Source organism: Erpetoichthys calabaricus, chromosome 5 (genome assembly GCF_900747795.2).
Source record: "Erpetoichthys calabaricus chromosome 5, fErpCal1.3, whole genome shotgun sequence".
Classification (NCBI taxonomy): Eukaryota; Metazoa; Chordata; class Cladistia; order Polypteriformes; family Polypteridae; genus Erpetoichthys; species Erpetoichthys calabaricus.
This window is the reverse complement of record NC_041398.2, coordinates 216,333,707-216,354,590: the sequence shown is the minus strand read 5'-3', so window position 1 is coordinate 216,354,590 and position 20,884 is coordinate 216,333,707. Positions and strand designations below refer to the sequence as shown.

Genomic DNA, 20,884 nt, shown 5'->3' with positions numbered 1-20,884 from the left:
GTGATCCTTCACAGTGGTGCAAGTGGCTGCATAGCCAAGAAGGCACAATGACAGAGATCAAGTGCAAAGAAAACAAAAGACATTAGCCCCCTAAGTACTGTTCACAGTGCTGCAACAGTCACTGTGTCTGGGGAAATGAGGAAGTCACTACGCCTTGCACTGTTGCAGCCTACAATAACACAACTGAGCATTGATCGTGCGGATCAGGTACTGACATTCTATCCTCTTATGTGCAAGCAACAGAAAATATATAAGAAAAGTGCGCAAAGAATCACGCTTCTACTCTGATGATTGGAAAATCAAGCTGTGTGTTGGATATCACTGTACACAGTGAATCAATCAGAGTATGAATGTGGGCTTCTGCTTGAAGAGTGGGAGACCCATCCATTGTGTCCTTACTATGCTCTGAATGTTTCTGAGTATAGACTACAGCTTACTGCGGCTTTGAATCGGGTTAAATGGGTTTGATAGTGTTTCACATAGCACCTTTCTAACTTTCCTCATAAATACAAACATGATATAAGTAACAGAGACATGCATTTCTTGAATAACTGGAGACTTACCTGGATGAACAACTTGCTCATCAACACAAAGAAATTTGCACAGTAACATTGCTAGCCAAACCATGAAGTTGCTCTGGAGCAGTAGTAGTATTGTAACATCTACAGAATACTGTGAAACTGACACATTGGCCAATCAGGGTTGGTTCCTGCTTTGTGCTGGATGTCAGCAGGATGGACTCCTTGACCTTGACCTGAACTAAGTAGGTGCTGAAAATAGATGAATGTTATGCATTAATGGGGGTGATGTAATACAAAATTTGGTATGGTTTATGCCAGGCTGTCATTTGCAAATTAAGCAATCCACATTGTGGTAGATTGACTTGTGCCTCCAAACCAGCTTTGAACAAATCATTACATGATGCTACTGTCTGTTCTTTACTTAGCATGAAATGATATGTGGTGAAAGGTTTCACGAAGAGAAAATTTTCTCCAACAGGGACAAGGACAAACCTAACTGACAGGAAAACTACAGTACCATTTTATACTGAACTTCCAGAAAGAAAATTTCTCTACAAAGTCAATCCTCCTACTTTTATGTGGGTAGCATGTCTTAAAAAGGTTTATGCTTTGTGCAATCTCAGACAAAAAATACATTTAAATCAGAGAACTATTAAAAGCTGTGTAGAACCATAGATCAACAGAAACTGTTTTCTGTGGAAAGATGAAAATGATTTCCTTCTCACAGCTGGTGCCACTGTCGATCATAGCTGAAAACCAGTAGCCATTTCCACAGTGTGGTCACAAACCAATTCTCCAGCAGGTAGTCTTGGAGCTGCTTTCCCATTCAGGACAACCCATCAATTATTTTTATCACAGAACAGTATCTCATCTCAGTCCATTATCAAGATGGGAGTCTTATTTTAGCTGGACTGCAGCCTCTATCTGTTTATCAATGCTGGCTGCTGTGCCAAAGAGTGACTGAAAGGCTGTGAAATAATCAATAATAATCATCAAATTGTGGTCGACAGGTTGAGGGGCTGGAAGTTTGCTGAAACCTCAACAGTTCTGATGTGGATAAGGTTTAACCTTTCCCATACCTTATCACTATGATGTTACTTGGCCTTGACCTTTAGAGAGGATCAGAAATACCAGACCAGACCTAAAAGGAGACCATCACCGCAAGTTTAGAATTCAATTTCGAGTCTGCCAATGATAAAAATAGAGAAGTACAGTTTGACTCTTTATGTTGCAGTATGCATCTATTGAAAGCACCCAGGGCATTTCTCTCAGCTACTGTTGTCTGATATATTGGCAGGACTGCATGATTTATAATGAGAAAGCACAATGACTGCAACGACTCAGGTAAAATATATGACTTTCTTAGACTTGTTCTCAAGTAATTTAACTGGCAAATGTATTGTGTTTGATAAAGGAACTAGAAAATATTACTTTATGGTTCATCATTAACAGCTGTCAGTTGACACAATTGTTAGTACTGTGGCCTCATCCCTTCAGAGATCTGGGTTCAAATCCTGGCCCAAAATAGTGGGTATGGTTTTTGCATATTCTGCTTGTTACTCCCTAGATTTTTGGCTAAATACTCTGGTTATAAATTCACATCCTATAATTCTATCTGTACATGTTACTTTACGGGGAAATTTTCAATTTGTCCGGTGAGTGTCTTTGTATATGCAAGTGAGAGTGGGTGTGTGCCCAATGCTGTGGGTACAGCAACTCCGAACTGAATAAGCACATTGGAAAATGAGTGGATTGATGCATAGACCATTAACATTGGTCTATTAAAAATTCCAATAATTAAAAAAATAACAGTGGGGAGCACAGCTTTAGTTACAGGGCCCTACACCTTTGGAATGATCTGTTGGGTTATAATAATAATAATAATAATAATTCATTACATTTATATAGCGCTTTTCTCAGTACTCAAAGCGCTATAAAATATAAAGGACTAGCTGTCCCCCGCGGCTCTACCCGCGTAGTAGTGAAACAGGACAGACTTTAAAAAGCAATAAACAAACAGGTATCACTAGCTATGCAGAGGCAAGGTCCGGTGTAAAATTAGCAAGAGGTAAAGCGATTCGAACAGAGGCTGGCACGTGAGTGAGGAGGGCACTGCCTGGCTCCCCACTCATGACGTCACGCTTCCCTCTCCCCTCAGCCCGCAGCCTCTGTTTCAGATTAGCGTGAATAAATCACTCATGCAAGCAAACTATGATACTTAGCATGATGAGAGAAGTCGCAAAATCAACTGGAATGTTCAAACAAATTATAGAAAAAAACCTGATCTATATCCATTAAGTAGTTCTCTCGTGAAAAGCGGACAGACAGATAGACATTGGATTTTATATATATATATATATATATATATATATATATATATATATATATATATATATATATATATATATATATATATATATACAGTGGGTACGGAAAGTATGGCCGCCCCCCTGGGTTGGAGCAGTGCCTCAGTCTCTTGCAGGGCTTCATGGGAGATGGAGTTCTCCACAGCCCTGTTGGGGTCTGGAGTGGCCGCCAGGGGGCGCGGCATGGGTCCCTGAGCCCAGCTGGACTAATCTTCAGCCCCACCTGGGAGTGCAACTGGAAACAGGTGATCAAGCACCTGGAGCACTTCCGGGTGGGCCATAAAAGGAGCCAGCAACCACCAATGAACAGTAAGAGTCGGGTGGAAGGAGGACAAAGCTGTGGAAGAGTGGTGGGGGAAGAGAAAGACAGAGGAGTGTTTTGGTGGTGTTCAAGTACTGTACTTGGGACTGTGTTGTGGCTGGAGGGACTACGGGAAAGATATGCCCTCCAGCTAAAGAAAAATAAAGGTTTCTTTGTTTTTATACGTGCCTCAGGGTCCAGTCTGTGTCGGGTCTTGTGCCATATAGCGCCTTTTCTTACTATATTGATATATATATATATATATATATATATATATATATATATATATATATAGAGAGAGAGAGAGAGAGAGAGAGAGAGAGAAGTCTCTTTGGTCTCAGATTTTAAATTCTGGCTGAAGACTACTTCATTATAGCATACCCTGAGTACAGCTGCTGTATTGGATCTCTGTTTGTTAGTCGATTGTAAACAAATATAAACATTACAATAATCATGAATTATTTCTAATTATCCTTCTTCCTGTTTCTCTTCTTAGTATTCTGCCGTGGTACTTGAGGCCACTGCCAAGCCGTTCTCCGACCCACGGGAAAGGCACCTGTGATACTTACAGCCTTGGAATCAACAGATGGAAAGATTCTGTTTTTAAGATTAGGAGGTTTAAATCCGACTCCAGGATAGAATGCTCAAGAGCGAGTGGGCAGACAGTTGACGCGGTCTCCAGGACTCTCACTGTATCTTTGTCTTTTACTTTCTCTGTCATAAGTGAATGTGGATCCCTCAGAGGTTTATTTTCTCCAGGGCTGCTGCTAACTCATTTGTGGTCAACTGCATTGGTTCAACAACTAACAAATGGACCGATATTGTTAAGCTCCATTTACATTAATCAGTTTCAAACTACAGTCAGTTCTCATTATTTCACTGGAGGTTACATCTTGAAAATCCCTGCAGATATGGAAACCACAAATACTGAAAAATGTATCCTATGGGAAAAGGGTGTTAGGGCCCAGAGGGATGTTGACTTGGGGGGGGGGTTGATGGGATCTGAAGGAGGGGCAGGCCCTTCGCTCTCACTTTTCGAAGCTCAGTAATGAACCTTCTACCACATCACCTATGGAAACATTATTATGACTTTTACCTTCTCTGTGGTCAGGTTCAGTGGTTTTTAGATAGATAGATATTTTAGGCCCTCCACCAGCGACTGTGAGTAACTACAGCAGAAGATCTGAGGACCTCACTAAACAATTCAACTGGAAGTAGCAATGAATGGCGCGTACAAAGTGCAACGACTTTATCTGTGAAATCTTAAGAGCCACACTTAATAGGGATTCCTCATTTGTGGGAAACAATCGCAAGCCTCAGTCTCCATCAAAAATGGGGTTCAACGATTTATCCCTGCCTCCGGGTTGACAAACATTGAATGATTCAGTCAAAAATGCATGCTGCTCTGAACATCAAAGGGCATTACAGACCTGTCATTGGTCAATCTCATGTTTCACTGATGCATAAAAGGCCTCTTGGAATTATTTTGTATGCTGTGCATGGCCGCAAATGGGCGTGAGTAATTTTGTAATGGTGGAATTTGTGAGAATGAAATCCAGATAGTGAGGATTTACTGTGTTTTGTTGTCCTATCTGCTTAATCAAAATAGTGTGCCTTCATGTGTACTCATTACGTAGGTTAGCAATTTATAAAGTCTATATTTGCATTTTACCCGAGAACTTGTCAGGGTCTTCTGCACCTGCACTCAGTGAAGAGCACTACACAAAAATTAACTGAATTGAATAAGAGTCAATTAACATAATGAATCCATCAATGTAATATGATTTTAATCTGGTTATGATGAATTAATACTGTGAAACTATATTTTCCATCTACAGCTCCTTCTGAAAGTATTCAGAACCCTTCAACTTACAGTAACAAAAGACTCCATAGGATCACATCTCCTAGTAGCATTTCATGCATAGAAGGAATCGACCCATTACTCCAAGTTCACATGTGGGTTTTGAGGGGTTAAGGGTATGAGTTTAATCTTATTCCAACAGCATTAACTACAAGGCAGAAACCACCCTTGGAAACGGAGCTAGTCCAATGCAGGGTGCACGTACACATAAACGAATACTCACATTCAATCTCCAATTAATCTAAGATGCATGCCTTTGGAGGAAATAGAAGTACCCAAGTGAAGCTCATACAGAAATGGGAAGAATGTGCGCTCCTCAGACAAACAAACAGTGACTGGACAGAAGGCTGAACATAGGTCTCAGGGCTTGTAAGGCAACTGTGCTATTCACAAAGTCACTAGTACAACATGTTTAACTGGGTTCTATTTTCTTTTTTTGTTTACTGCCAACAGGAAATATTCAATATTTGGGAGACTGCTTAATGTGTACGTATGTGTATGTGTTCAAGGTTCACATGCAGTAAATAGGGATGTGCACCACAACTCCAACTTATAGTCCATGGACTTTTGATCAAGAACAGATAGCACAAAAACAAGAAATAAAAAACCTGATGTCTGTAAAATATTAAAAATGGATGTTGCTTCTTCCTAACCTTCAATTAATCAGTCAAAATGATTTAGTATGTTTGCCTTCAGTGCATCAGGTGTTCAAGGCCTGATAGCCAGCAGTAAAGATTTAAAGAGCTGAGGTGGTCATAAAAGTGGCTAAGCAGAAAGCCTAGTCAGTAAGACAGCAAATCAGGTGTTTATTGCAAATGAACAAGTAAGTACATTAAGAGCTCCAAAATAGTGGTGTGATTGAAAATGGCAAATGTCATTGGTAAAATACACTCATTCTTTAATTTGAGAAATAGACATTGTTTTAATGTTTGTGAGGTGAATATCGAAGAATAGAACCTTTGAACGGTTTTGTCCAATTAGTAAATGGAAACAGGAGTTTAAAGTGAGTGCTGTTCTGCAGCTGACATGCTGCAGTTCACGGGATCTGATCAAAGTCACACCAGATGGTTTTGCACTAGGCCTTTGCTCCCAAGGCTGTTGGATTCAGGCAATCTTTCCATTGCCTGCACACATGGAGCCCCTGCCAGCAATGCCTTCTGAACTATCATACTTAAGACTTCCTATAGCTTCTTGTTTACCTTCAGTGTTGTTTAATACCCTTAATGCGATAAACAGTTTAAGGCACTTTGAAAGCAATATGCCACTCCTGCCAACATACACACATACATGATGCAGCCGTATCTGTACTTCCTGTAGCCAGTCATTAAGAAAATGTCATAAGTGAAATGTATCTGCTTGTGTTATTGTTTTCTGCTCAAAAATGATCATGCAGCACCCAGAAAAACCAAAGCAATAAAATCAGAGGAATATGCAAGCTGCATTTTACATATTCACTTCAAATTCACTACAGGATAGGGTAAATGATCATACTGAACATTTTTGGTGGCGAACCGAAGAGATTTTAATTAGATTAATTTAAATAGACTCCAGTCTGCCCACAACCCTGAACTGGACATGCTGGAGATAATTACAGAAAAACATATAATCATATTTACTGTAAATTATTCTCATTTACTGTATATATATCTAATATAGTACTCCTGATTCTTGGATTTTCTTTCAACTTCACATTACATTCATCATATGTATCAGAATTACAATAGCTTATGTAGGGAAGAAGTTATGTGAATTAACCATTACACAAAGCATGTTTTTTTAAAAGTACTGTCATATAGCACAAAAATAATAAATGAAAAAATCTGCATAAAAATAACACATTACAAGAGGACTATTTAGATTGCCAATTGCAAGGAAGCAAAGTGGTTAATACTGGGTCCTCTAAACTTTACTTTGCTAAAATTCTGGTTGACAAAAAGCTGAGGAAGGAAGAACAGACTTACCATTCACCTACAACAGAGTGGGATACATAGGTCAGCCTAACCTACCAGATCTAAATTAACCACTAACTGCATTTCACTCTAGAGAATGAAACATATAATGTTGAGTGTGATATCAATGACAAAACCGATCAATGACCAACAGCCCAAGTTCAGAGTGGACACTTCTATGGAACAGGTCTCTTCAAATAACTTCACCATTTCTTATACGATAGCTGAAGCCTTCCAGTAGAACAGCAGTCAGGAGGTATTCTGTTGAGCACCCATTGGGTGAAAGCAGCACCAATTGTATGAAGAGTTGCCAGGTGCAGAGACACAAACAAAAGTCAAAAGTTTTCTTCTCTACAACTCATTGAGGTGACTTTCAGATTCTCAATCTCCAAATGAATGGCACCAAGTCATGAAAACACATGGAGTGAGCCCCAGAGTCACATAGTTTTGCAAATGAGTCAACTTTTTAATCTTTAAAACCCAACAATGTCCCATTTTCCTCCCTCAACCAACAACATTTAGAAATCTATGGAAATGTAGACATGGTCATCTCCTGTTCAGTGACTCTGCCATTGTTATCACTAAGCCAGAATTCAGTTTATCTATCAGCAACTAATCATGGAGAAAAAAAAAAAGTGTGCAAGATCTCACTGGGATGAAGTAATTTGTCCTCTATTCAATTCTGACCAAAATGAATGAAAAAGAAATTGGGAATATTTTACTTTTTTATATACTACTATACTACAACCACATGCTCATTCAGGAAGTGGACCCCGGAGGCTGAGAATACTCTGACAGAATGCTTTGGAACTACAGACTGGGATATCCTGCAGGGATCACATAGTGAGAACATTGAGGAGGTTGTTGACTGCACTACTGACTACATCAACTTCTGTATGGACATTGTAGTTCCAGTAAGAACAGTACGCTGCTATGCTAACAACAAGCCATGGATTACAAGTGACATCAAGGGCCTTTTGAACCAGAAGAAAAGGGCTTTCAAAGGCGGTGATCAGCATGAGCTCAAGCGCGTGCAGAAGGAACTCCGAGTCCAGCTCAGGGTGGCGAAGGAGCAGTACAGGAGAAAGCTGGAGCAGAAGTTGCAGAATTAAAGCATGAAGGAAGTGTGGGATGGGATGAAGATCATCACTGGCTGCAGCTCGAAGGGTGCCACCATCGAGAAAGACGTGAAGAGAGCAAACCAAATGAACAACTTCTTTAACAGGTTTGACCACCCTAACCCACTCTCACCTCGGAGTACTGCACCCTCCACCCATCCTTCTGCTGATACCAGCATAGGAGAGACATCTCCACCCACAATTACAACAGCGCAGGTGAGCAGAGAGCTGAGGAGACTTTGTACCAGCAAAGCAGCGGGTCCAGATGGAGTATCGCCACGACTGCTGAAGGTCTGTGCATCGGAGCTGGGGGGTCCTCTACAGCGCATCTTCAACCTGAGCCTGGAACAAGGGAGAGTCCCGAGGCTTTGGAAAACATCTTGCATCACCCCAATCCCAAAGGTATCACATCCTAGTTAGCTGAATGACTTCTGGCCTGTTGCTCTGATGTCACATGTGATGAAGACCATGGAGAGGCTGCTGCTTCACCACCTGAGGCCACAGGTTCAACACGCCCTTGACCCTCTGCAGTTTGCATATCAGGAGAAGGTGGGAGCGGAGGATGCCATCATCTATATGCTACACCGATCCCTCTCCTACATGGACAGAGGCAGTGGTGCTGTAAGAATTATGTTTCTAGACTTCTCTAGCGCCTTCAACACAATCCAACCTCTGCTCCTTAGGGACAAGCTGACAGAGATGGGAGTAGATTCATACCTGGTGGCATGGATCGTGGACTATCTTAAAGACAGACCTCAGTATGTGCGTCTTGGGAACTGCACGTCTGACATTGTGGTCAGCACCACAGGAGCACCACAGGGGACTGTACTTTCTCCGGTCCTGTTCAGCCTATATACATCGGACTTCCAATACACCTCGGAGTCCTGCCACGTGCAAAAGTTCGCTGACGACACTGCTATCGTGGGCTGCATCAGGAGTGGGCAGGAGGAAGAGTATAGGGACCTAATCAAGGACTTTGTTAAATGGTGCAACTCAAACCACCTACAACTGAACACCAGCAAAACCAAGGAGCTGGTGGTGGATTTTAGGAGGCCCAGACCCCTCATGGACCCCGTGATCATCAGAGGTGACTGTGTGCAGATGGTGCAGACCTATAAATACCTGGGAGTGCAGCTGGATGATAAATTAGACTGGACTGCCAATACTGATGCTCTGTTTAAGAAAGGACAGAGCCGGTTATACTTCCTTAGAAGGCTGGCGTCCTTCAACATCTGCAATTAGATGTTGCAGATGTTCTATCAGACGGTTGTGGCGAGCGCCCTCTTCTACGTGGTGTTGTGCTGGGGAGGTAGCATTAAGAAGAAGGACGCCTCACGCCTGGACAAACTGGTGAGGAAGGCAGGCTCTATTGTTGGCATGGAGCTGGACAGTTTGACATCTGTGGTAGAGCGACGGCCGCTTAGGAGGCTCCTATCAATTATGGAGAATCCACTGCATCCACTAAACAGTGTCATCTCCAGACAGAAGAGCAGCTTCAGCGACAGACTGCTGTCACTGTCCCGCTCCACTGACAGACTGAGAAGATCATTCCTCCCCCAAACTATGCGACTCTTCAATTCCACCCGGGGGGGGTAAAAGTTAACATTATACAAAGTTATTGTCTGTTTTTACCTGCATTGTTATCACTCTTTAATTTAACATTGTTTTTTGTATCAGTATGCCGCTGCTGGAGTATGTGAATTTCCCCTTGGGATTAATAAAGTATCTATCTATCTATCTATCTATCTATCTATCTATCTATCTGTCTGTCTGTCTGTCTGTCTGTCTGTCTGTCTGTCTGTCTGTCTGTCTGTCTGTCTGTCTGTCTATCTATCTATCTATCTATCATATACAGTAGACCCCTGCGAAGATGCGGTTCAGGGTTCACGGACTCAGTCGTTCACAAATTTTTCCTTAGAACCTAACTAATAATTGTGAGCGGAAACAGCAAATATCCTCCGCAATTTTTTACGGCTTTTTTTGTGTCAATACTGCACTGTAGAGAGAACAGGAAGCAACTGTAGAGGAAAACACGGCTTGGGATGGTGAAAGTAGCCAATCCGAGAATGTACTCTACTAGAATTTGAAACTGTAACTCCCAGCAGTCCCTGCAGTGGCTCTGATTGGTTTTCTGCTGAGGGTGCTGGGGCTGTTGGGGTCAAAGGATGTCAGCGTGGCTTTTAAAAAGGGGGCCGGTGACCAAAAGGAAAAAAAAAAGGTTTTGTAATTTGTGTTTCAAGTTCCTGTCTGCCTGCCTTCTGTTGGGTTACTTGTACTTATTTGTTTTGTCCTGGATTGTTTCATGGTTAGGGTCTGGATTGTCTGCTCTTTGCCTGTGTGCATGATGACTATAAGTGGATTCATTGCTATCCTGTGAAGAAAGGAGCGCTCCTGAACCTGTTCATCCGTCTTCGCCATTTCAGGAACTAGCGGTAGGGCTATCTTTACATTCCCATTCAACATGCGGATCTCTGGACTATCTATCTTCATCATTACATTTCACCTGTTGCGGTTTTTCATGGACTTTACTGTGTGTGCTTTGCTGGTGCTTTGTTGTATTTAATGTATAACTGCCGTAAGGGGAACAGGGGTGGTATCGTTGTTTACATTTGTTTTCATTACATTCCTTATTTGCTGTTTGATTACTGGTTTGCTTTGTTTTTGTCTCTGTTTGTGAGTGCGTGCAGGTCGGGTCAAGGCTGGGTGCGTCCCTGGAATCTCCACCATAAAAATAAATAAATCACCGTCTTCTCGACGGTGTGAATGTTAGCGGCACCGGACCGCTACAGCGTTATTCATTTCTCCTTGCTGCTGATTGACTACTGCCCTGTGACGCATCTACAGCTGAGTGTTCTCGTGTTTTCCGTTTTGTTCTTCATAATCCGCCGCAACCGGCTATAGTCTTTTCCCAGTGCCATTTGCCAGGATGTAGGAGCCGAGTATATTTGGTGACTTACATTCATTGAACACCGCAACTGGCTATTGTCGGTTCCCAGTGCAATTTACCAGCACACTGGAGCTGATCAGTCAGTGCCGTACATTCATTGAACAGCCAGCTCATGACCACTGCCGGCCTCTGCAGCCTCACTGTTCCTGGGACTGAGCTGCTGCACTAGACTAGCCTGCCAGCGTCAGCGTTCACCTCTGTGTGCTTGCATGCAGCCAGTTCAAGCACAGTTGGCTCGGTGGTTTACTGAATTTCATCAATGGCGTCAGTTGCACCTTGTACATATTGTTCCAGTAGTTTTTAAAATAGTTTTTACAGTTCATTGGCAGTGTGCAAAATGATCAGTGTTGCAGTAATTGTGATGCCCTTTGCATGAAAAAAAATGTGTTCCATTAAAATTTCACTTTTTCTTTGTGAATTGTGATGTTTGCTTAAAAAGTGCAGCAAAAAAGTATTTGGCGTCCAGGGATGCATTAACCCCCAAGTATGTGGCAGTTTAAGGGTTAAAGCCCCAAGATGCCGCCGAAACGCCCTGCACCTTCTAAGGCTTCTGGCAATGAAAACGTGCGTGCATGAACTACAGTACATATAACGGTAACATCGGTATTTTACATTCTAGCACTGCGGGTGACATATCAGTACAGTACTGTACAGTATACGGGTTTATCTTTACATTCATTTTTTTAGGTAATGGATTAAACTGAGGTTGAAATGAAAGTAATGTGTTTTGGGGGCACATTTAAGGTTTAAACTATAAAAACAGGCATTTTTGTAACCACATCCATAATTCACGGTTTTTCACAATTCGCAGGTGCTCTAGGAATGTAACCTCCGCAAATTTCGAGGGTGTACTGTACTATATATTTAGATACTATAGGAGCCTACATTTATATTAATTGTGCTGTAATCTTGTATTATGGTGTCTTCATTTTAATTACAGTTACCATTTCACTATTGAAATTCATGAATTTTACTCTGTTCAGCCATTACCAAAAACATACTTTTTATATTAAATTGTTCTTTTTTATTTGCCTGACTCCAGGGCCATCTTAACAGTATTATAGGCTCCTGGGCAAAGCAGTGCACTGGGGTCCCTACCTATACAACCACTCAGCAAGTCACAACATACATAGATTAGCATGGGGCCCCCGGGCAAATGCCCAGCGTGTCCATGTGTTAAGATGGCCCTGCCTGTCTCTACTACTTGTCCCTCAGTGTAACACCTTGCCACCTCTCTAGATTATGTTTAGTCTCACAGAAAATCTTTTTGTTTGCTGACGTGTAGCCGGATATTAATTGTGGATGATTCCATTGTAACACATTACTTGCATAGTCCTTGCTTGGAAAAATCTCTCATTTCAATGTTTCTACATTTTCTTTTTAATTTTATGATTTTTTTTAAAAAGGGTGAGTAGTGGCCACACTTCTATGGATTTCTTCATAACTATTAAATAAACTGAAAATGATAGTTTTATAGAGTTATCAGATGTCACCTGAACAGAATATAATGAGATTCTTACTTGCATATATCATTTGTAGACAAGACAGACAGCAAGAGCAAGTGATCTCCATCATCGGAAGAGACATCAATCACTGCAACCTCCAGAAAGTCCTCCCCAAGTTCATGCCCCACTAGAGGCGATTGGACACTTGATCACTGCCACACCACAGTTAAAGATGCCTATAAGTCTATCCTATGCGCACACTGTCGCAAGTCTGACCATACCAACGTTAAGGAAAGTACAGTGCTGACCTCTGGAGCACAAATCCAAACTACGGACAGTTTGAATTTGACTCACTGGTCTTCCAAGATTCTGGATGAATATGCTGGCGCGGTGATGGATTATGTCATGTCTTGTATGGACTGTGTGCCTGTCCATACTGCACGGTCATACCCTAATCAGTAGCTCTGCGTGAGCAGCACTGTTCGCATGTGCCTGAAGTAGCCAACTGTTGCTTTTAATTCAAATGACACAGGGCGCTACAAGAGCTCTGAAGGGCAATCAAAGTGAAAAAGTCTCAGGTGGCAGCAAACCATGCTGAGGAAAGGTCTACAGGCACTCATGGACTACAAAACCTCGACAGCTGTGCCCACAAAAACCCCTGCCTCGCTCCTGGATGAGCTGATTGACTTCTCACATTTTAAGCCTCGCAGCTCGGACTTGGTAAGTGTGTTTCAGGCGCTACTGGAACCATTTTGGAAATGACAGAGGCCGACAGAAGTAAATCCTTTAAATTGGTTAAACCCAGGAAATCTGCTGGCTCAGATGGCATCCTGTCCCACGTCATGAAGGCATGCTGCACCAGGTTATCACAGATGTACAATGACACCTTCAGTTTGTCCCTGTCTCTATGTATGGTGACGCAGTGGTTTAAGAAAACTACGGTTGTGTCTGTGCCAAAGAAATCTGCTCTTTCCTGCATGAATGGCTATCTGCCCATCTCATTATCCTCTGTGGTGATTAAGTGTCTGAATGATTATGATTAACTGCTCATGATCCACATTATCTACAACATCCCTGCTACCCGGGATCCACTACAGTTTGAATACCAGTGTAAAAGATCTGTGGATGTTGCCATCTTCCTTGCCCTGCACACTGCTCTGTGACATCTGGAAAGGGAAATATACCTATGACAGGATGATGTTCATTAACTACAGCTCTGCTTTCAACCTCGTTGTGCCCTCCAACCTAGTACTAAAACTCAGAGTACCTCTGTCTATGGCTGGGTGCTTGACATCCTGACAAATAGACACCAGTCAGTGAGGACTGGAAAAAGTAACTCTTCCAGGCTGTTCACTAGTGACCTTTTACCGCTGCACTATTGAAAGTATCCTCACCAGATACATTACGGTCTGGTCTGGTAATCTGACATGCCAGGATTGCAAACTCCTCCAGAGGACTGTCTGTACAGCTTCTAAAATCATCAAAACTAAGATATTTGACCAACAAGAAGGGATAATTCAGTCCATCGAGCCTGTTTGTTTAGCTATTAGCTAAGCTGTCCCAATAAAAATACAATTCAAATTGGATGCTGACCCTCCACAGCTTCATACCATGTACTCAACCAGATGACTGAAGAGTGCCGAATCCATCATCTTTCATGACAGCCATCCAAGACATTCTACGTTTTCACTTCTGCCTTCTAAGAAGCGTTACCAGAGCCTCACCACTTGCTTAAGAAACAACTTCTTCCCCAGGCTATTAGGTCACTGAACTCCCAGTAACCTGATCCTTACCTGGCCTGACTGTGTACTGTACCCATCTGCTGGTTTAGGTGTGTATTGTACTGTATGTTGCTTTTTTATCTACCTATCTATCTATCTTGTTCTGCTATTCTTATTTATTTATTTTTATATCACCACATCTGTGGTACAAGAATTTCACTGTGCTCTTCCAGTGTATGTGACAATCAAGATCTCTAATCTAACCTAATCTTCTAGTCAACATGCAGCTTTCCAGTGCCATGATTATTGAGTGTAACAACCTAAAGTTCCTCTCTAAAGATGTGATTTTAAAACTTTTCCAAATAATAATGACTAACATCAGGAAAAATGTTTAAAAAAAAGTAAGTGCATAGATCTATACACCTTATACTATTACCAAATTGACAACCAAAATTCAGTCAAATATTAGTTTTGCAATAAAAACACCGAAAAGTCCATTCTGTACATGCATGACAATTGTCTACATTGGTGGCGGGTAGGCCTGGTCCTTGGATGTCATAGTTGCAGCCGGCTTTTTCAAAGCAACATTTTCTTAATTTGAGGTCATGCCTTTTTCTTATTTAAAATTCTCCCACAATTAGACAGCATACTTCAAGCTTAAAATCACAAATGTTGCCAATGTGGAAATGATTTTCCTATTAAGTTCAATAAATAAATAAAAATGTTAATTCTCCATATTTTGCTTAATTGTAATTCACTCCTTTGATAAGATGAAAAGTTTTTTTTCCAGGAAAATATCAATGAAGTAAGTAAATAAGGAAATGAAAAGCCCAAAACCCAATGTGATGCCACTGGTGCCTACAAAGGAGTATCTCTTATGGTCAGGCGGATTTAATATTAAGTATTTAGAAAGACATGACAGAAGAGACTTGAAGACTGATTTACTAGTTTAGTCATGTGGACAAAACATTTTGTTAATTTTCTCAGGAAAGTAAAATAAATGCTAGCAGAAATTTCCGATGTGGCTGAATGAGGATGCTCAAGCCATCTAATCAAATGCCATGCTCCATTAACATTGGTAATTGGCTTCCAATTAAGAAAAGGGTAGGTGCGCACCCCTGCTTTTGTTCTGCTCACTCTGCCCTGCTTTCAGTAAACATACAAGTATCTTCTTGTGCTCAATTACATAACTTTCTAATCTGACACAGACTGCCAACTGTTAAGTCCAGCAGCTCTAATACAATCAAAAAGTATTTTCTTTATAATTTTAGAAATTCTGTACTGATCTTTGTTTGTTTATTAAACTATTCACTAATTATTTAATAAAGAGCAAAAGGAAGAGTACTACTTCTGCATAGTGCAGCATGTTGGCACACTTCTCCTTCAAAGATCCAGGGTTCGGGGTTCAAATCATACAGAGTCTGTGTGGACTTTGCTGTTTCTGCCCATGTCTACATTTCTCTTACATGTCCAAAGAGAGGAAGATTAGGTGAAGTGTCGATTCCAAATTGGCCCATGAGGGTGTGCATATGACAGGACCCTGTGATGGTCTGGTGTTCTGTACAGGGGATAAGAGGTTTGAGAATGCTGTATTATGTTAGGCAAGTTAGGAATTCAACATTACTCCAATAATCAAAAGCCAAGAACTGTCAACATTAATTTTAAATAAAAAATTTGTAGAAAACCACAGTCGAACAAATCGAGACATTTCATCTTAAAATACAAATGCATACAGAAACGAGTCAACATTCTAACAAGAAGGAATATATGAATGGACTGGCATCTTGAATTGAATTCTGTTTCAAGTTTTCAAATCTGTCCCTACTACTGAATATTCAGAAGTCCACCTACCTATTCATTACAGAACCAGGTTAGTCCGGTTTAATGTAGCTATCCTGACAGCATCTTTTACAGTGCAGGAACTAAACATGGCTGTACCAGAGCAGGGTCATGGACAGACACCCACTTACGTACTGGGGGACACTCTGGAGGTATCAGTTATTGCAACATGTATTTCTGTGGGATTTGGGAGTAGTATCCAGGAAAAGCCTATGCAGACATAGGGGGAATACACAAGATCTCTAATCTAACCTAATCGTCTAGTCAACATGCAGCTTGCCAGTGCCATGATTATTGAGTGTAACAACCTAAAGTTCCTCTCTGAAGATGTGATTTTAAAACTTTTCCAAATAATAATGACTAATATATACCAATGACTAATGACTAATATATACCAAGTCCAAAAAGGCAGCAACCAGGCTGGGATTGAAACCCAAGACTACGGCTCTTTAAGCCTGCATTGTTGTATTGTTTTTTCAACACAGAAAACAATTCCGTGTTAATTGTCTTAAATAATGAAAATTAAATCAAATGAATACATCTGGTAGACTGAAGTATTTTCCCAGCATAAACATATTCCAGTGCTCCAACTGCAAGGTTGTTTGTCTAAATAAAATATAAAATTTTATATTGCTGCACATAATATGAAAAATTGTGCATATAAATAAAATTTAACAATGCAAACTAGCTATTTCAGAACAACATTTAAAAACCTGCATACAGAAACAAACACATAAACAGACAATACTTCAGACATAACTCTAAAAACCTGCCAGTGCAGGCAGCTCTCAAAAATTAAGACCACTCACCTCCTTCTTTTCATATAATTAGGCAACTTCATTGCGCACTAAGAATTTTAACAAAATCTCAACATTTTAAAATTATAGTCTGGTTTGAATTGTTGTCACCTCAGTAAACAGTAACAGATATTGACACATTTTCGTCTTTCTGCATGCTATATTCTAAAAATAACAAGACTGCAAAACAAACATTAAAGTCATGTTGCAATGCTTGCAGTCTCAATTAAAATTCATCACATGTGAAAAAGCAAAACAAAAAAGAATATAAAATTATTAAAGGCAAGATAAAATGTGTGAAAATTCCCTTCATTTAATAACTAGATTGCATACAAACGTCTCCTTTAAACACCATTAGCAATTTGTTTTTATTTCATCCTTGAAAATGTTAACTTTTTAAGATGCTCGATCGGGCGGTGTCTGAGGTCGGTCTATGGCGAGATACTATGTTTTATTATGATTGTCATGGAGACAGTGTGAAAAATTGAGAGCCACAGGCAGTAGCTGCAACTGAGTCAATAATGTTCACAGAGACATTGTGTAGATAATCAACAACAGGGCCCTTGCTTCTCACTGCACCACAAACAGCTGAAGGGCAAATCAATACAGCCAAGGGAAGGACACTGACCCTGGTCCACTTCCCACAATACACCATCAATATTACAGAAAAAGACCCAAAAATGTCACCTTCTTATTTAATCTTCGGGTATCTGCTGGGTCCACAACACTTAAATCTATAACAGCAGCATTTTATTCTAGCTAGCTCTTTGAAGGGTAATGTTTTAATGTAATACCCTGCCCTTGGTAGTAGGATTAGCTTTGGGATTTATGTGGAAATAAATCTCAGCCAAAAAGATCACCTAATTTATAAGCATGACGTGAGGAGAGGGAAGAAAAAGAAAGAAAAATGAGTCTGTTTCTTTACAATATTTAGAAAGTGTCACCCGAATGAAACTGCAGGAAAGCAGAGGATTGTTGTACCAGTACTACACTGTATAGCACATTTTATCAATGTTAATCAGTAAATAGGCTTTAATGATAATTGATTTTGGAAATGCTACTTGGGCTCTGCCTTGATGTGACAGTAGAAGGGTATTTATTTTTATTGTCATTTTTACTGGGAACACTTTTTGAACCCACACAGTAGCCAAAAAATTAGGAAATAACCAGCCCGGTGTAGAGATGCCAGCACAGCATAGGCTGCTAACAAACAAAGCTGCACCTGCGCTCAAGCAAGAGTAAGTTACAAATGTTGATGGACTTTCACTTGCCTTTGTATTGTAGAGAAAATAACAATTTCATGCGGAAGACTCACAAAAAGATATGTTAAAACATCCATCCATCCATCCATCTTCCAACCCGCTAAATCCAAACACAGGGTCACGGGGGTCTGCTGGAGCCAATCCCAGCCAACACAGGGCGCAAGGCAGGAACCACTCCCGGGCAGGGTGCCAACCCACCGCAGTATGTTAAAACAGGATAACCATATATATAATGGACACCAACCTGCAAGTGAACCTGAAATACTAAAGACTCAAATGTGGCAAACTGCTAGTGCCATCCATACTAAAGCAACATAAGGCGATGCAAACTGAGCATTTCATTGCTGTTGGGGATATAAATAATGTAAATGTATGATTTCATTAAATTTACACTTAGCAAAGTGTGAGTGTGTGTATCATATTTCTGTGTGGTGACATCAGGAGTACATTATTTGAATGACTCAGCTTATGTATGCATTCATTTTTTAAAAAGTGTCCTCATAAATGCATTTAATTTCTTCTTATTCTTGCAGGTATGATGCATGACAGAATGCGTTTTGATATTTAGAAACGGAGTAAAACTAAATCACAATTAATAAGACTAATAATAATTACCAATTACTTTATTCTCAGGTTTAAAATCCTAAGTATATTTAAAATGATTTTTTTGAGAAAATCAGATTTACAATGCATTTGTGCAAACGTGGTTAATTGCTGGGTTTCAGTTTTGGTTGTTTCAGTTACATTCTTCTGTTTCCATATTAAAGCAGTTTCACAGTTTCTTACTTTGGCTGATAAGCAAAAAGAATACTTTATATGAATAGAAGACTAAGAAATATTTATGAAACAGTTGCAGCTTGTATGTGCTGTCTCGGTGTAGGCAGGCTTTCACCAATTACACCAAAAATCAAAAGTGAAATTCCAGCCTGAATGGATAACGAGAAATGGACAATAGTAGGTGAAGAAAGTCAGGTAGTCATGATGTTATGTTTGTATTTCAGCAGCATCATGTGTGGCCAAACTGAAGTTGTCAGCTTGTGTAACAAAGATCTGTAGAACATGGAGAAGAAGTACACACGGACAAGGAATAATGTGCATACTTTACATGGGCTGAGATCTGAACCCTTTTTCTGGAGCTCTGAGGCAGCAATGTTGCTTTATAATGCCATCCTACTACTATCCTGCATCAGCCAACTAATGAGTGTGGAGGAACTGCCTCACCCCAGAAGACAAAGAATATTCTACTGCATCTCCTTTAATGAAATCACTTTTATTTTACCTCAGTTAATTCTTACTGAATAACTCAAATTTAAAAGTCAGAATCTTTACTGTATCTTTTAATTAATCTTATCAACATTGTCTATACAAATACCACAGATGGACATAAGCAGAACACAAAAGAATTAAGATAACCTAATAAGGATATGTGTGAGGAAGAAAAAAATTAATAAATTGTCAATAATCGCTAAAAAAAAAAATCCAGATTTCAAGGTGTCTTATTTAGCTGGCACTGACCAGTTCTGTCTCTAACAGCATATACACAGAAAGCCAATAGCAGTTTGGTCAGCGTGGCAGAGTGACATGCAGGAGTTGCCTTTATGTAAACCACAGATCAATGTGTGTCATCTTCTAATTTCAAAGCGTACAATGAAAATTCTGTTCTCTAGTTAAAATCTTTTTTCATTTTTTTTATACATTTTTTTAATGCAAAAAGGTAACTGAAAATATAAAGATAAGAAAGAGTTGTGTTTTAGCAAAACAGATACACTAAAGACTGATGATCATTCATGTGTTCTACTGAGATGATGTCTTCCCTCTGTTGGCCCCCTGAGTGTACCCCAGCCAATGCCTAAAGTAATGGCAGCAGCAACTGAAGTCCACTCCAGATGACATGGTTGGGTAAATAATGGTTAATAGTTTTTTAACTTATAAGTCTGCATTTCACTTTCTAATAGACTTTGAAAGGCACCTATCAAATGGCCTAATAATTTCAGCTTCTAAAATGTTTTTTGCTTTTTACTTTAAAAATGTATTACGCAGAGCATCCCCTAAGTCTGCAATCATGAAAATAAATGATATATTGCTAACATTTTTCCTTCTGTTGGAGGTCAATGACAAAGGACAAATTCTTGCCTCTACTGGTCAAATGTAATGGTGGGTGCATTGGAAATATTTTTCAAAATACTGGCATTTGCCCATGACTTTAAACTTATCATTAAAATTGAATTTCTATCCCTTTCATGAGTAATTTTTGGCTTATACCCTTTAGATGTTGGAAGAAGGTGTGGCCCCCAGCGACAGGTCTGGAAAAGCAGATCAATGGATGGATAAAGCCAATGCAACATTGTTTAAGTCCTGCACAGTCACTATTTAGCTCTTTAATAAATGGCCTTCTTTAATTGATTAAGTGAAAAGGAAGAAAATTATAAAAACAGATCACTAATTTTGAAGCAGATAAATAGATAGAGAGAGAGAGAGAGATAGGTCCAGAATATATTAAAAGATGATATATTAAAATAATGGAAAAACAGAAGCAGACTGTACATTTTTTTAAATGAACAAAAAAATCAATATATACATATGTATTTTTTTCTAGTACAGACATTTCGATAGTCAAAGAATGGCAAGTTTGTATTTTAGCAGTATCAGTTTAAAACAGTATCATAATGAGCTCCCAGTTTTCACTTAACAAGGACTAATGGTAATTAAAACATAAATAAATATAAACGTAAAAATACAAACAGATCTGAGAAATCA

General features: G+C 39.9%; 1 protein-coding gene across 6 annotated transcripts in view; it reads right to left on the bottom strand.

Annotated features, from left to right (window-relative positions):
- The window catches only part of LOC114652243 (WD repeat-containing protein 7), a 535,548-nt gene that overhangs the window by 49,463 nt on the left and 465,201 nt on the right, over positions 1–20,884 (bottom strand). The window lies entirely within an intron of this gene.